The 15,214-nt window shown below is 43.8% G+C and overlaps 4 non-coding genes across 4 annotated transcripts; all 4 read right to left on the bottom strand.

Annotated features, from left to right (window-relative positions):
* Positions 1–764: 764 nt before the first annotated feature.
* LOC135511290 (small nucleolar RNA SNORD22) lies at positions 765–891 on the bottom strand. The gene has a single exon (XR_010451250.1). It is a non-coding gene; the product is annotated as a small nucleolar RNA SNORD22 (small nucleolar RNA).
* A 325-nt stretch (positions 892–1,216) lies between these two features.
* On the bottom strand, positions 1,217–1,288 carry LOC135511272 (small nucleolar RNA SNORD30). The gene has a single exon (XR_010451237.1). It is a non-coding gene; the product is annotated as a small nucleolar RNA SNORD30 (small nucleolar RNA).
* Positions 1,289–1,545: 257 nt separating this feature from the next.
* On the bottom strand, positions 1,546–1,609 carry LOC135511267 (small nucleolar RNA SNORD29). The gene has a single exon (XR_010451232.1). It is a non-coding gene; the product is annotated as a small nucleolar RNA SNORD29 (small nucleolar RNA).
* A 378-nt stretch (positions 1,610–1,987) lies between these two features.
* On the bottom strand, positions 1,988–2,051 carry LOC135511263 (small nucleolar RNA SNORD29). The gene has a single exon (XR_010451228.1). It is a non-coding gene; the product is annotated as a small nucleolar RNA SNORD29 (small nucleolar RNA).
* Positions 2,052–15,214: the final 13,163 nt, after the last annotated feature.

The raw sequence follows: 15,214 nt of genomic DNA, 5'->3' as shown, positions 1-15,214 counted from the left end.
TGGGTGTGCACTGTAGTAAAGCGTTCATGGGAGTTGTAGTTCCCTCAGTGATGTTAATGAGTAGGTAGAGTTTGTGCAAGAGGTGCAGGGTCAGTGAGTGAAGATGCTGTAAAAACAATCATACACACCTTCCTGAAGGCTGCAGACCCACAAGGACATCAACTGGGGGAGGAGAGTTGAGGGATTATTAAGTGATATTGTAAGAACTAGTGGTCAGACATTAGATCAGTCAACAGCACAGCATTATCTAATCATGGGGACCCACCACTCCTCTGGGGCCCCAGGACCAGAACACACTGCTAGAGTAGATCAGTTCAGTAACCAATCAGTCAGCTTAACATCAGACTGGGGCGGTAACAGGAAATCACTTCTACATTATAAAAGGACAGAAGTCAAGTCGATCATACACACCTTGAGGTAGTTCAGTAACAGGCATCTTGTAGTGACCAGTCTGGTACCACCATCAGGACCTGGAGGAGAGGAGTCAAAATAAACATGCTGAACAGCACTACATTAAAGACGGCTTTTTTGTCTGAGTTGCTATCCCACAGCTATCTAAAAGACCCAAGACCGGCACTACCACCCTGAGAGACAAAGAGGAAGGCGCTGACAAGGGCCCTGTACTGCATCAGGACAACCACTAGTAGCAGCACAAATCACACGCGACAACAAGCATGACATGAATGATTCTCCATATTAAATCTAATTGCAGCCATTTTGGATCAACAACGCAGAGCCAAATGCTATTTTGTGTGAGTCTCTGGTCCCATCAGACAGTTGGTAACCCCAACCAGCTGTCCCCTTGTTGCCCTGGCAACGCCAGTGGGTCCACCTTTGCAGGTTCTGTCGTCGACGCAGGGCGTAAGACGCGTGCGGGTGTCATCACTAGGAGCCAGAGTCACCACGACTACCAAACATCAACTGTTCCCTCGTTTGCAGTGAGTTTTAACACTAGACTGGTTATAGCTTGTGGCTAAGGCAGAGGCTCTGGTAAAATACAAGGACTAGATTCATTACCCATAACAAATACCAAACGTACTCATTTACCAAAACTCACCAGTCTAGTTGGCATCACGGCTCCCTGTTCAGCCACATACAGAAGAACCTACGAAGACATAAGCTTCAGGTTAAAGTCTAGATGGGGACCAGATTTGAGGGGGCACAAGGAGGGGGTTAGACATATGTAGCCTTTATTACAGGTTACGTAGCCCTCTGCTGAAGTCAGCTATTCCTTTTCTCAACAGGAGTTCAGACGAACGAGATTCCAAAGAGAATATTCATCACGTTCAGCAGAAGGTTGGGAGAGCTCAAACATGTCGCGTTCAGCTAAACTATACAAGTAAACGTTAACAATGCTGTGGAAATACCAATACAATAAACTATTAAGCACCACCTGGGACCGTTTCAGAACCATAACTTACCAGTATGTTGGAGTCCACGCTGCAATTCCACTGACCACACCACTCAAACCCTGAAGAATGAAAGGCAAACATTTTATTAGTGTGACGATTGAGGAATCGATGACTAACTGCTGAATTATATACAGCCACTCAGCAGTTCATGTCGTTTCACATCGGTTCAAAGTGAGCTAAGATTGTCATCATTGGGACTGTATCATCTTCCAAGTGACTGGTTCCACAGAGACATGGCACCCCAGTCCCTATACAGTGGACTACTTATTGACGAGACCGACTGGCCCTACTGTGTTGTGACCTCCCAATCCCAGCCGGATGTGCCCTTGACCCCTGCGCCACTCAGGAGCCACTCACAAGGAATAGGGTGCCATTTGGGATTCCACCAACATGCATACTACGGGTGGAAGACCAGTCCTACCCATAGTGGGGAACCCAGTTTGATAGTTGGACGAACTCACCAGAAGGTCGTGATCCCTCCAGGAAACGTCATCCCCAAGTCTGTTAAAATGAGAACGGAAGTTAGTGTTTCGCTGTAAAGAACATTTAAACATAGCACTGGTGCATTAGCTACAGTCACTCAGTAGTTCATGTCGTTTCACATCGGTTCAAAGTGAGCTAAGTTAATCATCATTGGGACTGTAGCACGTCCTGGTAGCCATCTTGTACAGTCAAAAAGTGAAATTGCCTTCATCCAAAGTCATCCCCTATTCCCTTTATAGTACATGGGTCCTGGTCTAAAGTAGGGCACGATAAAGGGAAGTGGGGTACTATTTCAAATGATGTCAGTGTCGTAACATTTCACCAACCTGGATTTTCACAAAGCGCATCAGTCTCGTGGTCTGGAATCAGGTATTCTATAGAAGGAATCACAAAATAATGTTAGTTATAGTTTGGCTTCTATGAGAGGATAGAAGGTTCTTGAATAGAGCAAATCAGATCAAAGAGTATCTTCACAAAAGAATCAGACATATGCTTGTCAATGGATCATCATATAAAGCCCGGATGTAGTGACCATATAGAAATGTGGTGCCATTAGAAGTGTCCTGAACACCAGTGAATAAACTCAAATGTTACTCACCGGCACACATTCCTATTCCAGAATGGAACTCCAAGTGGAGATTCTGATCAGATGCCTTGAAGTCAGGAAGTCATGTCACAAGTAATGCAGACCTGAGCAAACACATCCATGTTAGTGACCCACTAGTTTGTATATTACTACAAGAGGCTTTGGAACACAGGACAAGGAGGCCATCAGATCAAAGTTAGCATCACCAAAAATCAGATATATGCTTGTCATTGAGGATCATCATTTATAGCCAGTCACCACATGCTTACAGTCTACCCCAATGTGCACCGAGATGGTAACTGTAGCGTTGATAGCCAATGCTAACTTAAGCTAGCATAAAGACGTCTACAGGTATGGTCTATAGCATGCTAGCTGATAACCATATTCTTAATAGTTGTTAATGCTAGTGAATATTCACTTAATAACCTACCTCTACAGTGAGCTTGTATATGTAATCAACTAACCTGAGAATTAGATAAAGGGCCCTGGCGAATCCTTTAAAGGGGAAGGGCAGACAAGCTGAACACATCTAATGATCCTAGAGGTAAAGTCAAAGTACTCACGTGTCATTCTTCTGGACTTCCCTGGCATCTGTCCTGCATTTCTGTTGATCAGCGGGGGGGTTAGGGAGGTCCATTTATGAAAAGGCAACATGCAGGCATATAGAACCCGACACGGATATCGTCGCTAATGGAACCTTATTTCCAATACAGTGAACTACTTCTGACCAGATCAACGTTAATAAGTAGTACATTATTGAGAATAGGGTGCCATTAGCGAAGCAACGAGTCGAATCAGGGGCCAAATGCTACTCAGAATCTGGTAAAGAAGTTTCTTCTTCAAAGGCTGATTCGGTAAGAGAGAGTTCATTTTATCATCACCGTAGCAGAGACATCTAATGTTGGGTTTATAATGACTGACGGTCTGGTCACTCCTAACTGGAAAGCTAGCATTCTAGCTAACATGGCACGTGGTTAGCTACTTGCTAACTAAAATCACCAAACTAGCCAGTTGGTAAACGAACATTCGCTTGCATCATTTTACTGCAGCAGAGTGAGTCATTGTACCATAGCAGAAAAATGCAGACATTTCAGTAAATATGCAGCTTACCTGAGCGAGATATTCTCTCTCTCGAGTCGTCCGCATCTTGAAGAGAAATGAAACCGTTTACACACACGGAGGACTTAACCCACAAAAACCCTCTCATGAATAACCAAGTTAGCTTCCGTTCCTTCTTTTTCTTCTTCTATGGTATAATGGCGTTCGCAACATTGTGCATTCCGCCACCTACTGTGCGGGTGGATAATAAGGATCACGAAAAGGAAAACATTCGGTAACAAATAAAATATCATACATACGACCAAAAAAGAAATTAACTAAATAAAATCAACCTGCTTTTCTATAAAAACCTCATTCTCGCCAGGTCCAGCACAGCCTCAGAAGCCTCCTGGGAGGGCAAGATCTGTCATGCTTCTGCTGTAAAGTCTTCAAGACCCCAAATCTTCTTGGCTGCAGCAGATATGATACCCAGCTAATTGGACTTCTTGGACATTTGGACTGCAGCTTTTCCTCCTTTGGCAGGCACCCTGCTCCGAAGGTCAATACATGTTACTTCTGACGTGGACAATTTTCCAGATTAGTGCATGCTTCTTCTGTTCTTCATCAACCCAAGTAACCAAAATAACACCGCTTCTCGTCACCTTGATTGAATCCACATTTCCCACTGCTTTCTTCACAGTCCTCAATATTACAAATGGATTTCCCAAATTAATCTCCTTGTCCAAAAAAAGAGTCCATTATTGGACCAGTCTTTGTCTTCTTCTACTACAACTTTTTCTAGTTTTGTTCCATTCTTTGATTTCATGAACTGTCTCCATTTCCTCGTACTTTGACCCGTCTCGGTCTCTGTCTCACACACACACACACACACACACCATGAGCTACTCAACAAACAGGACATTCCTGGATGACTGAGTAGAGAGACCATAGGAGAGGTACCCACCTATACACACACATAATGTCTGGATGACATTAAGACCCACCACTGGTGTATCATCGGCTGCAGTGCTGTGACAGGAGAGAACCTACTGACAGTAGACTGGCTACTGGAGGACATCGCTGCACGCGTCTTCACTGCATTTGGCAGCACGTTCAACCGGGCCTCACAACCGCAGACCATCATGTGGGCCAGTGGTTTGCTGATGTCAACGTTGTGAACAGAGGGCCCCATGGTGGCGGTGGGGTTATGGTATGGGAAGTCATGATCTACGGACAACGAACACAATTGCATTTTATCGAAGGCAATTTGAATGCAGAGATCCTGAGGCTCATTGTCGTGCCGTTCATCCACCGCCATCACCGCATGTCGCAAGGATTTGTACACAATTCCTGGTAGCTGAAAATGTCCCAGTTCTCCCAGGCCTGCAGACTGACCAGATATGTCACCCATTGAGCATGTTTTAGGATGCTCTGGATCGATGTGCACGACAGCATGTTCCAGTACCCACCAATATCCAGCAACTCCGGACAGCCTGTGGGACAACATTCCCAGGCCACAATCAACAGCCTGAGCAAAGGAGTGTCCCGCTGCATGGGGCAAATGGTTTTCACACAACATACCGACTTGTTTTCTGATCCACGCCCCTACTTTTTTTAAAAGATATCTGTGACCAACAGATGCATATCTGTATTCCCAGTCATGTGAAATCCATAGATTAGGGCCTAATGAATAATTTCAATTGACTGATTTCCTTATATGAACTGTAACTCTTGCATGTTAAATGTTAACATGTTGCATGTAAATAAATAAAAATTAAAACGCTGGTCTCGCTTCACTTCTCAGCTTTCGGTGAAATGGATTCCCCATCAGTTCAGCCTGAAAACCTTTCAGTCTTTGGTCACCGCATCATTCTTGATTGCCACAAGACTCACTGGCAGAACCGGGGTGAACCTTTGGCAGGTAGAACGATGAAAGATGATTTCATTTTCATGCTTGTTTTGTAATAAGCACGGCCAGACACAGAACACCACACGGGCATGATAACAGTCAAAAACAACCGTTAAAAAAAATAAAAATCTTGCCTAGAGAATTTCTGAGATTACTGTTTGTTGTTTATTAGACGTAAACAACGCCACTATTCAAGTTTGTGGGCACGCCACCTCTACCGAGCGGGCGGCATCAGCGTTCGCTACGAATGACGAACTTTGTGGTTTACTGATAAATAAGACCAATACACAGTCAAAACTTTCCGATTTTACCATTGTAATGAAAATGAGCCAGTTCTAGCTTATGGTTTGGATAAATATGTTTATGATAAAATCGTAATGTTGTTAATATAGTAATGATTATATGCCGTGGCAGAGCCAGGTTGAAATCACCCTTTACACCTGAAGCCTCTACCTTCTTCAGGACATGTGGTTATGCACCTGAACCAGTTTCCATTGAGTGCCTCGTGTCTGCTGGCGACAATTACAATTGGGACCTCCGACTGCGATTTGGCTTAATGATTGCCGTTCACCCATCTCCACGGACATGGTAACGGCGACTCCTCAGCCCTTTTCCTAGCTACGGTACGATTGGACTTGGATGTTTAACTTGCGGTCTGGCGAATTGCATTCCTGTGCAGTCTTAGCTTCAAACAGGAAACGGTGTTCGTTGATCACTGGACAGTGGTTCATCGTGATTCCCGACTGGAACTTTTATTTAGTCACATTTTTCAAAAGTAGCATGAATTTTCCTCCTCCCCAACAAAACATAGCTCCCCATTCGACAGCGTGGCAAACTGAACACGTGCATAATCAAACGCGCTGTCTCCCTCCAGAAAAAAAACAACATAAAACTGTATTTTTGAAAAACTGTCTCTTTTTTTTGCATTGTAAAAATTTCAATAAAATCGATCAAAGTTCATTTGAGTTGCATCTTTGTTCATTCTCGTCAGTTTGTAAGTGTCAAAGTAGCCTGTCATTTCGATCATTTGTGCGGTATTAAAGATTCTGCCAAAGTCTCCAGTCATGTAAAAATGACGCAGAATTGCATGAAATGCGTTTATAAAAAGGACACGTTTTTCCCGGACCTTAAGCGATTAAAAATGTTCCCCATGTGTGAAACTTCGGTAAGCGCCTGAATTCTACTGCTCTATGCCACTACGGAAATGCAATGTTTTATTATACAGGTGATCATCATGCGTTCCGGATCCTCAAGTCAACCCCTTCTCGTGCTCACTTTTATTTCCAGCACCTCCCGGGCTCCCAAGTGGCGCAGTGGTCTAAGGCACTGCATCTCATCTCGATGCGTCTCTACAGACAACCTGGCTCGGATCCAGACTGTCTCACAACCGCACGTGATTGGGAGACCCATAGGGCGATGCACAATTGGCCCAGCGTTTGGCCGGTGTCCGCCATCATTGTAAATAAGAATTTGTTCTTAACTGACTTGCCAAGTTAAATGAATAAATAACAGTTTTACAAATTAAGCACTGGCCTCCAAGAGGATGTGGAAAATGTCCCCCTGGTAGTTTATTCCCAGCGTCAGTGCCTCTCAATAATATAACATTGCCTTTCTCCTGAAGTGTGCGTGCACTCATTCACTAGGCCAACTCCCCACAAAATGTAACATAATTGAATTGTTGTGATAGGTCTTTCGTGAACAAACAGCTCTTTTGCAAAGGGTATTTTTGGTGAACGCAGGGAGCCGAATTGAAGCTGTTAATTTGGCTCCCTGATTTTGCATACTGCTACTACTGCTGTTTGAGATCAAAACAAACATTTTTATGCAGATCATTATTTTGTAATTTATCTAAAAGAGAGAGAATAGTGACAATAGTGTGTCAACCTGGTCCACGTGTTTTAAAATAAAAGAAACATTCCAGGGTCAGATTGCTGGCAGAGACAATGGTATGAAAGTAGTAAGGGCAGGAAATCTGTCCTATTGTAGCGGGTGAGCAACACCACGTCTTTTATGTCGATCTGCAATAGTATTGTGAAAAGAGAGGACAGAAACACATCAGTCTCCAATGCACCATCTGACAAGCTGTTCTTTCTCTCTCAGTGTTTTCTCGGACTCACACAAATCACATTCATACATAAGCCATAATGTATAGTATAAAATAATAACCCGTCCTTAATACAACAAATGTATAATCCTAATTCTTAGAAAATAGAACCATACCTGCAATAGTATTGTGGAAAGACAGGACAGGAACACGTCAGTCTCCAACGCACCATCTGACAAGTTGTTCTATACGGGAGCATGAAGGTAAAACACATATCCTGTCTCACATCCCCAATACATTGCTAGATGCTTTCAGTGTTGACAGTACCAAAATACAACAACTCATGTACAAAAACACTGCAACACAAACCAGTTACAACGTGAAAACGCCTCTATCCCATTCAGACCTTAGTGGGCCAAAAATACATCTCCCATAATGCAACGCTATCACCAGTCGGCAGCTCAGCTAACTGTCTGCATCACAGAAAGGCATGCTAGCTAGCGACAGCAGCACTATTAGCACTCTGTAAACTAACAACAATAAAACTCTGAAAGTTACATGTTTCAATAGTCTAATACTGATAGGGCTGCGTCTTTCGAATACAAGTCAGAATCTGTCGTTAATTATCTTTCATTAAATTCAAGCAATAAATGGTAAATTGCAATTTTCGTATATACAGGTTCATTGTGTCACCACGCAGGGTTAACAGAGAACTGACAGGATGTAAGTAAACAGCTGTTCTTATACTGTGATAGACATAGTTCCAACCCGTCTGTTGGCCTAACACAGTAGAGGCTGAGCGTGGTTTAGACTTGCTCAGCCTATCGCAGGCGCTCAGACTGGTCCCCGCCTCTTGGCGCTTCTTGGAGTTCTCCCTCCGTCGATGTATAGATCCTTACTGTTCTGGTATCACACCCTAGTTAGAACAGTTGCCCAGTTCCTGCTATTGTGTTGTTCAGTATTTTTCCATCTCAGTTAAACCTTGTGATGAGCCTCCCCTCCCTATGCCTGATTAACCACAACTTTGTAAGATACACCAAGTCACACCATGTGCTCAATATTGTTACATACACAGACAGGCAAGGCAAATGTATTAAACAGTACACCGCTTTGCAACATGCAAGTCACACCATGTTGCTCAGTTCTTGTCACACACACACACACACACACACACACACACACACACACACACACACACACACACACACACACACACACACACACACACACACACACACACACACACACACACACACACACACACACACACACACAGGCAAGCAGTTGTTTAATCTCGTGATGATGCTCAACTGCACAAATGCAGATAGATGCCTCACACAGCCAACATCAGATAGTATTTAATCATATATATATATATATATATATATATATATATATATATATGGTAATGGCTATAATGTAAAACACAGAATCCCACAATACTCCCTTATAACAATATCTACAGCATTAACCTTGGGATGTTTAATTTATTTTCACGTTATAAACTTCTACAAAGGAGTAATCTGCAACACGTACCTTTCTATGTTTTTTCAGACTGAGGAGAACGGGCGCTACGGGTAGTACCAGGATGTTAGTAGGTGACGCAGGCACCCAGATTAAATGAAATACATTTAATGAAACAAAAACCCGAAGATGTTAACATCATTCAGCTACTGTAGCTGCCTACTGTGAGGGTTGAAAATATGCTTGGCCTATCATGAGGGTGTCTGTGTGTGTTAGAAGTAGCATTAGCGGAAAGGCTATGGCTAACCTTGGGTATAGGCAGTTATCATGAGTTTTTGGGGGCCACATACAGAACATTGTATTTTGTTAGATAACAGGAGCCAGATGTGTGATAACTGTATCGAGAGTATGAGCGCATAGATATTCTACACAGCAACAGTTACATCTATCAACTGGAGCGCCTGGGGGGACTGGGACCAGCCTGTGCGCCAACGATAGGCTGGGTGAGTTTAAACCATGCCCAGTCTCTACTCTGTGACAGGCCAGCTGGGAAGCAGGAACTACTTCTGTCCGAGTATTAAAGAAGATACCGTTAGGGTGTTGGCCAGTTCTCTGTTCTACCCTGCGTGGTGCTACAGCAGACCCGAATATACGAAAATTGCATTTACCACTTATTGCTTAGCTAATAAAAAGTACATAGTATACAATCGACGACTCAGTGTCATACTTGTTCTAATACCAGATTCCAATTGACGCAACCCTCTACACTACCTAACATCAACAGGCAGCACCATTAGCGCAACAATTAAAAATAGACGTTCCTGGCGATCATAGCGATCTGACTCCCACCCCCCCCCCCACCCCCTTCTGTCTGAACTTGGAATATTCCTGTTTGCGCTTTTTGGCCACTGACCCTCCACCTGGTTGTTCTGCGTTGTGAACTACTCTAATAATTTGAAGCTTGATGTTTGACATTTTTAACTCTCTTACAACATAATTAGAAGAGAAGGGAGGAAGATATGTTGTGTAGGATGAGATTAGGGCATATGGAATTGAGATGATATTTTTTAATTGATAGGGAAACATAGCACTGGAATGTGTAGCGGCTGTACGGTAGAGTAAACGGTTGAACATACATTATTTTGTGAAATGTATTGATATCGTCTTCTGTCCCCACTTGCTTCAAGATGTCCACCATTGTTCTTGTGCCCAAGAAAGCAAAGGGAACTGAACATAAATGACTATCGCCCTGTAGCACTCACATGAAGTGCTTTGAGAGGCTAGTTAAGGATCATATCACCTCCACCTTACCTGACACCCTATGACCCACTTCATTTGCATACCGCCCCAATAGATCCACAGATGATGCAATCGTCATCGCATTGCACACTGCCCTATCCCATCTGGACAAGAGGAATACCTATGTAAGAATGCTGTTCATTGTCTATAGCTCAGCCTTCAACACCATAGTAACCTCCAATCTCATCATTAAGCTTGGGGCCCTGGGTCTCAACCCCGCCCTGTGCAACTGGGTTCTGGACTTTCTGACGGGTTGCCCCTAGGTGGTGAATGTAGAAAACAATATCTCCGCTCTGCTGATCCTCAACACAGAGGCCCCACAAGGATTCACCCATGACTGTGTGGCCACACACCCCTCCAACTCAATCATCAAGTTTGCAGACGACACAGCGGTGGTGGGCCTGATTACCAACAACGACGAGACAGTCTACAGGGAGGAGGTGAGGCCCTGGCAGAGTGGTGCCAGGAAAATAACCTTCCCTCAACGTCAACAAAACGAAGCTGATCGTGGACTTTAGGAGACAGCAGAGGGAGCACGCTCCCATTCACATCGATGGGACCGCAGTGGAGAAGGTGGAAAGCTTCAAGTTCCTCGGCATACACTCCACTGACAATCTGAAATGGTCCACCCACACAGACAGCGTGGTGAAGAAGGCGCAACAGCACCTCTTCAACCTCAGGAGGCTGAAGAAATGTGGCATGGCCCTTAAGACACTCACTTGTACAGATGCGTAATTGAGAGCATCCTGTCGGGCTGTATCACTGCCTGATACGGCAACTGTATCGCCCGCAACTGCATGGCTCTCCAGAGAGTGGTGCGGTCTGCCCAAAGCATCACCGGGGGCACACTGCCTACACCTACAGCACCCGATGTCACAGGAAGGCCCAAAAGATCATCAAGGAGTTCAACCACCCGAACCACGGCCTGCTCACCTTGCTATCATCCAGAAGGCGAGGTCTGTACAGGTGCATATAAGCTGGGACCGAGAGACTGAAAAACAGCTTCTATCTCAAAGCCAGCAGACTGTTAAATAGCCATCACTAGCCGGCTACCACCCGGTTACTCAACCCTGCACCTTAGAGGATGCTGCCCTATGTACAGACATGGAATCACTGGTCACTTTAATAATGGAGCACTAGTCACTTTAATAGTGTTTACATACTGTTTTACTCATCTCATGTGCTGTATTGTACTGTATTTTAGTCAATGCCCGTGTCCTGTGTGAATTTATGTATGCTCTCTCTAATTCTCTCTCTTTCGGAGGACCTGAGCCCTAGGTCCATGCCTCAGGACTACCTGGCCTGATGACTCCTTGCTGTCCCCAGTCCACCTGGCTGTGCTGCTGCTCCAGTTTCAACTGTTCTGCCTGCGGCTATGGAACCCTGACCTGTTCACCGGACATGCTACCTGTCCCAGACCTACTGTTTTCAACTCTCTAGAGACAGCAGGAGCGGTAGAGATACTCTGAATGATCGGCTATGAAAAGCCAACTGACATTTACTCCTGAGGTGCTGACCTGTTTGCACCCTCGACAACCACTGTGATTATTATTATTTGACCCTGCTGGTCATCTATGAACATTTGAACATCTTGGCCATGTACTGTTACAATCTCCACCCGGCACAGCCAGAAGAGGACTGGCCACCCCTCATAGCCTGGTTCCTCTCTAGGTTTCTTCCTAGGTTCTGGCCTTTCTAGGGAGTTTTTCCTAGCCACCGTGCTGTTTCACCTGCATTGCTTGCTGTTTGGGGTTTTAGGCTGCGTTTTGTGACATCAGCTGATGTAAGAAGGGCTTTATAAATACATTTGATTGAATGCCACTCAGACATTGCTCATCCTAATTAGAGGTCGAACGATTATTATTTTTCAATGACGATACCGATTATTGGAGGACCAAATAAAGCCGATACCGATTAATCAAACAAATTTTTATTTATTTATTTTTAATTATGACGATTACAACAATACTGAATGAACACTTATTTTAACTTAATATAATACATAAATCAATTTTACCTCAAGTAAATAATGAAACATGTTCAATTTGGGTTAAATAATGCAAAAACAAAGTGTTGGACAAGAAAGTAAAAGTGCAATATGTGCTATATAAGAAAGCTAACGTTACAGTTCCTTGCTCAGAACATGAGAACATATGAAAGCTGGTGGTTCCTTTTAACATGAGTCTTCAATATCCCCAGGTAAGAAGTTTTAGGTTGTAGTTATTATAGGAATTATAGGACTATTTCCCTCTATACCATTTGTTTTTCATTAACCTTTGACTATTGAATGTTCTTATAGGCACTTTAGTATTGCCAGTGTAACAGTATAGCTCCCATCCCTCTCCTCGCTCCTCCCTGGGCTCGAACCAGCAACACAACGATAACAGCCACCATCGAAGCAGCATTACCCATGCAGAGCAAGGGGAACAACTACTAGAAGGCTCAGAGTGGGTGACGTTTGAAACGCTATTAGAGCGCGCTAACTAGCTAGCCATTTCACTTTGGTTACACCAGCCTCATCTTGGGAGTTGATAGGCTTGAAGTCATAAACAGCGAATTGCTTGATGCACAACGAAGAGCTGCTGGCAAAACGCAAAGAAAGTGCCACCGCTCAGTCAGATACTTAGATACTTGTATGCTCTGTCAGATTATATGCAACGCAGGACACGCTAGATAATATCTAGTAATATCATCAACCATGTGTAGTTAACTAGTGATTATGATTGATTGTTTTTTATAAGATACGTTTAATGCTAGCTAGCAACTTACCTTGGCTTACTGCATTCGCGTAACAGGCAGTCTCCTTGTGGAGTGCAACGAGAGAGAGGCAGGTCGTTATTGCGTTGGACTAGTTAACTGTAAGGTTGCAAGATTGGATCCCCGGGGCTGACAAGGTGAAAATCTGTCGTTCTGCCCCTGAACAAGGCAATTAACCCACCGTTCCTAGGCCATCATTGAAAATTAGATAGTGTTCTTAACTGATTTGCCTAGTTAAATAAAGGTGTTAATAAATAAAAAAATTGTCAAATCGGCGCACAAAAATACCGATTTCTGATTGTTATGAAAACTTGAAATCGGCCCTAATTAATCGGCCATTCCGATTTAATCAGTCAATCTCTAATGCTAATATTTATATATTTCTTAATTCCATTATTTACCTTTAGATGTGTGTATTGTTGTGAATTGTTAGATACTACTGCACTGTTGGAGCTAGGAACACAAGCATTTCACTACACCCGCAATAACATCTGCTAAATATGTGTATGTGACCAATACAATTTGATGGAGAAAGGGAGAGGTTGTTTGACAAGGTCAGAGAGGTTAGATGAGAATGGGCTGTGGGTTGTATTTTGGGTGGGGGTGATGGGAGTGGTGATGTTTGTTGGGAATGATTTGATTTGAAATTCAGGGTTAGTAAAGAGAATATAATGGTATAGAGAGGTTGTGACCTGCATCTCCCTCCTGTACAGTAGGTGGCGGTGTATTCATCTGTCAGTTGGTTGGATTCGACAATAAAACAAAGAAGAAGAAGCAGTACTCACGAAATCTGTCAGAGTGGATACATCTTGGGTGTACATGCACAGAGGCATACCCAAAGATATGTATTTCTAACTAACACAAGCTGTTTTTTATTTGTTTTTTTTACAACTTTAGCAAACCGTCAAGTCTATAAAACTTGGTGCACTGTGTTCATAACGTATTCTAGTTTTGGGAAAATAAAAAGTATGAGATCAGATGTTTCATCAGTGCGGAAATTTGTAGAATGTCAGCCCAGTTTCACCTCGTTCCATCCTTCCACGACACCTGACTGGACTTCCTCTCGCTACCATATTTGGTGGTGAGAAAAGGTTCTAAACTGATGCTTCAGTTTTATAGCCCCTGTGACGTGGGTTACCCCTTATGTTTGTGGTGCTAAAAAGTTGAACATTTGCCAAAATTGTCCGTGATGAGATTCGAACTCACAAACTTTGGGTTGCTAGATGTGGGGCGCTATATGTCCAACCACCTTTGTAAACATACCACACTAAATTGAGTGCCTTGGACATTAAATTTTTTCACCTTTATTTAACCAGGTAGGCCAGTTGAGAACAAGTTCTAATTTACAACTGCGACCTGGCCAAGAGAGAGCCTATAGTATGTTAACTACGCCTAGTTTATGAGACCAGGCTGGGTATACCCGCCGCTATTCAATAGCTTGGAGCAGGTAGCCTATCCATATGGGTGATCTGCTTTCCCACGACTCTGTTGGGCCTGTGTGTCCTTGTTCTAATTTCTTGTGACAGTGTACCAACCTGGGCGATACTCGGTTCGGTCGACCAGTATTGCGGCGCTGAGCGTTTGTTCTTGTGGTCTGTATGACGTGTCTTTCCACCGGAACCATTCCGGTTTTAACTTTCGGGCTCGGTAACCTCGCCGACTCTGCAAGTTCGGTGCACCAGGAGACTGAATGTTTCGCTCTCGCGGACTTGCAGTTCTCCCCTGAGAGCAAAGGTGGCGCACCACGCCTCATCTGTCACAAGGCGCAGCCATCTTGCCTGGACTCTTCTGTGTTCCAAGGTAACCGGGCTATGCAAAGTAGCATGCTAGCTTAAATGAGAAGTGACCATTTGCAGGACTAACGTTATAAGCACACTTACCCTTTTAAGGTAACCTGAACGCCCACGTATGTAGCAAGAAATAAACGTGGCGTGAGTAACAACCGTGTCCTTTCACGAACAGGCAGGTCACACTCCATCCACTTATGTCCTTCGGATAGTGTACGAGACAGGCTGATACTGTAGGTCCGTAGTAATCTTTACAATAGTAAAGTATTGCGCAGTGTTTACAGTAGACGGCGTATATTACACGGTTGGCTTCATTTTCCAGTATTAGCCTGGGTATGTGCTTGCCACCATAGTGAGATTACACTGTTTTCCCTAAATTGGACACTCACATCTCTATTGCATTGCTGTTTTTTTCAAACATAGTGTGTAGCTAGT

This window comes from Oncorhynchus masou, chromosome 23, assembly GCF_036934945.1.
Source record: "Oncorhynchus masou masou isolate Uvic2021 chromosome 23, UVic_Omas_1.1, whole genome shotgun sequence".
NCBI classification, from domain to species: domain Eukaryota; kingdom Metazoa; phylum Chordata; class Actinopteri; order Salmoniformes; family Salmonidae; genus Oncorhynchus; species Oncorhynchus masou.
This window is presented reverse-complemented; position numbering and strand designations above follow the sequence as displayed.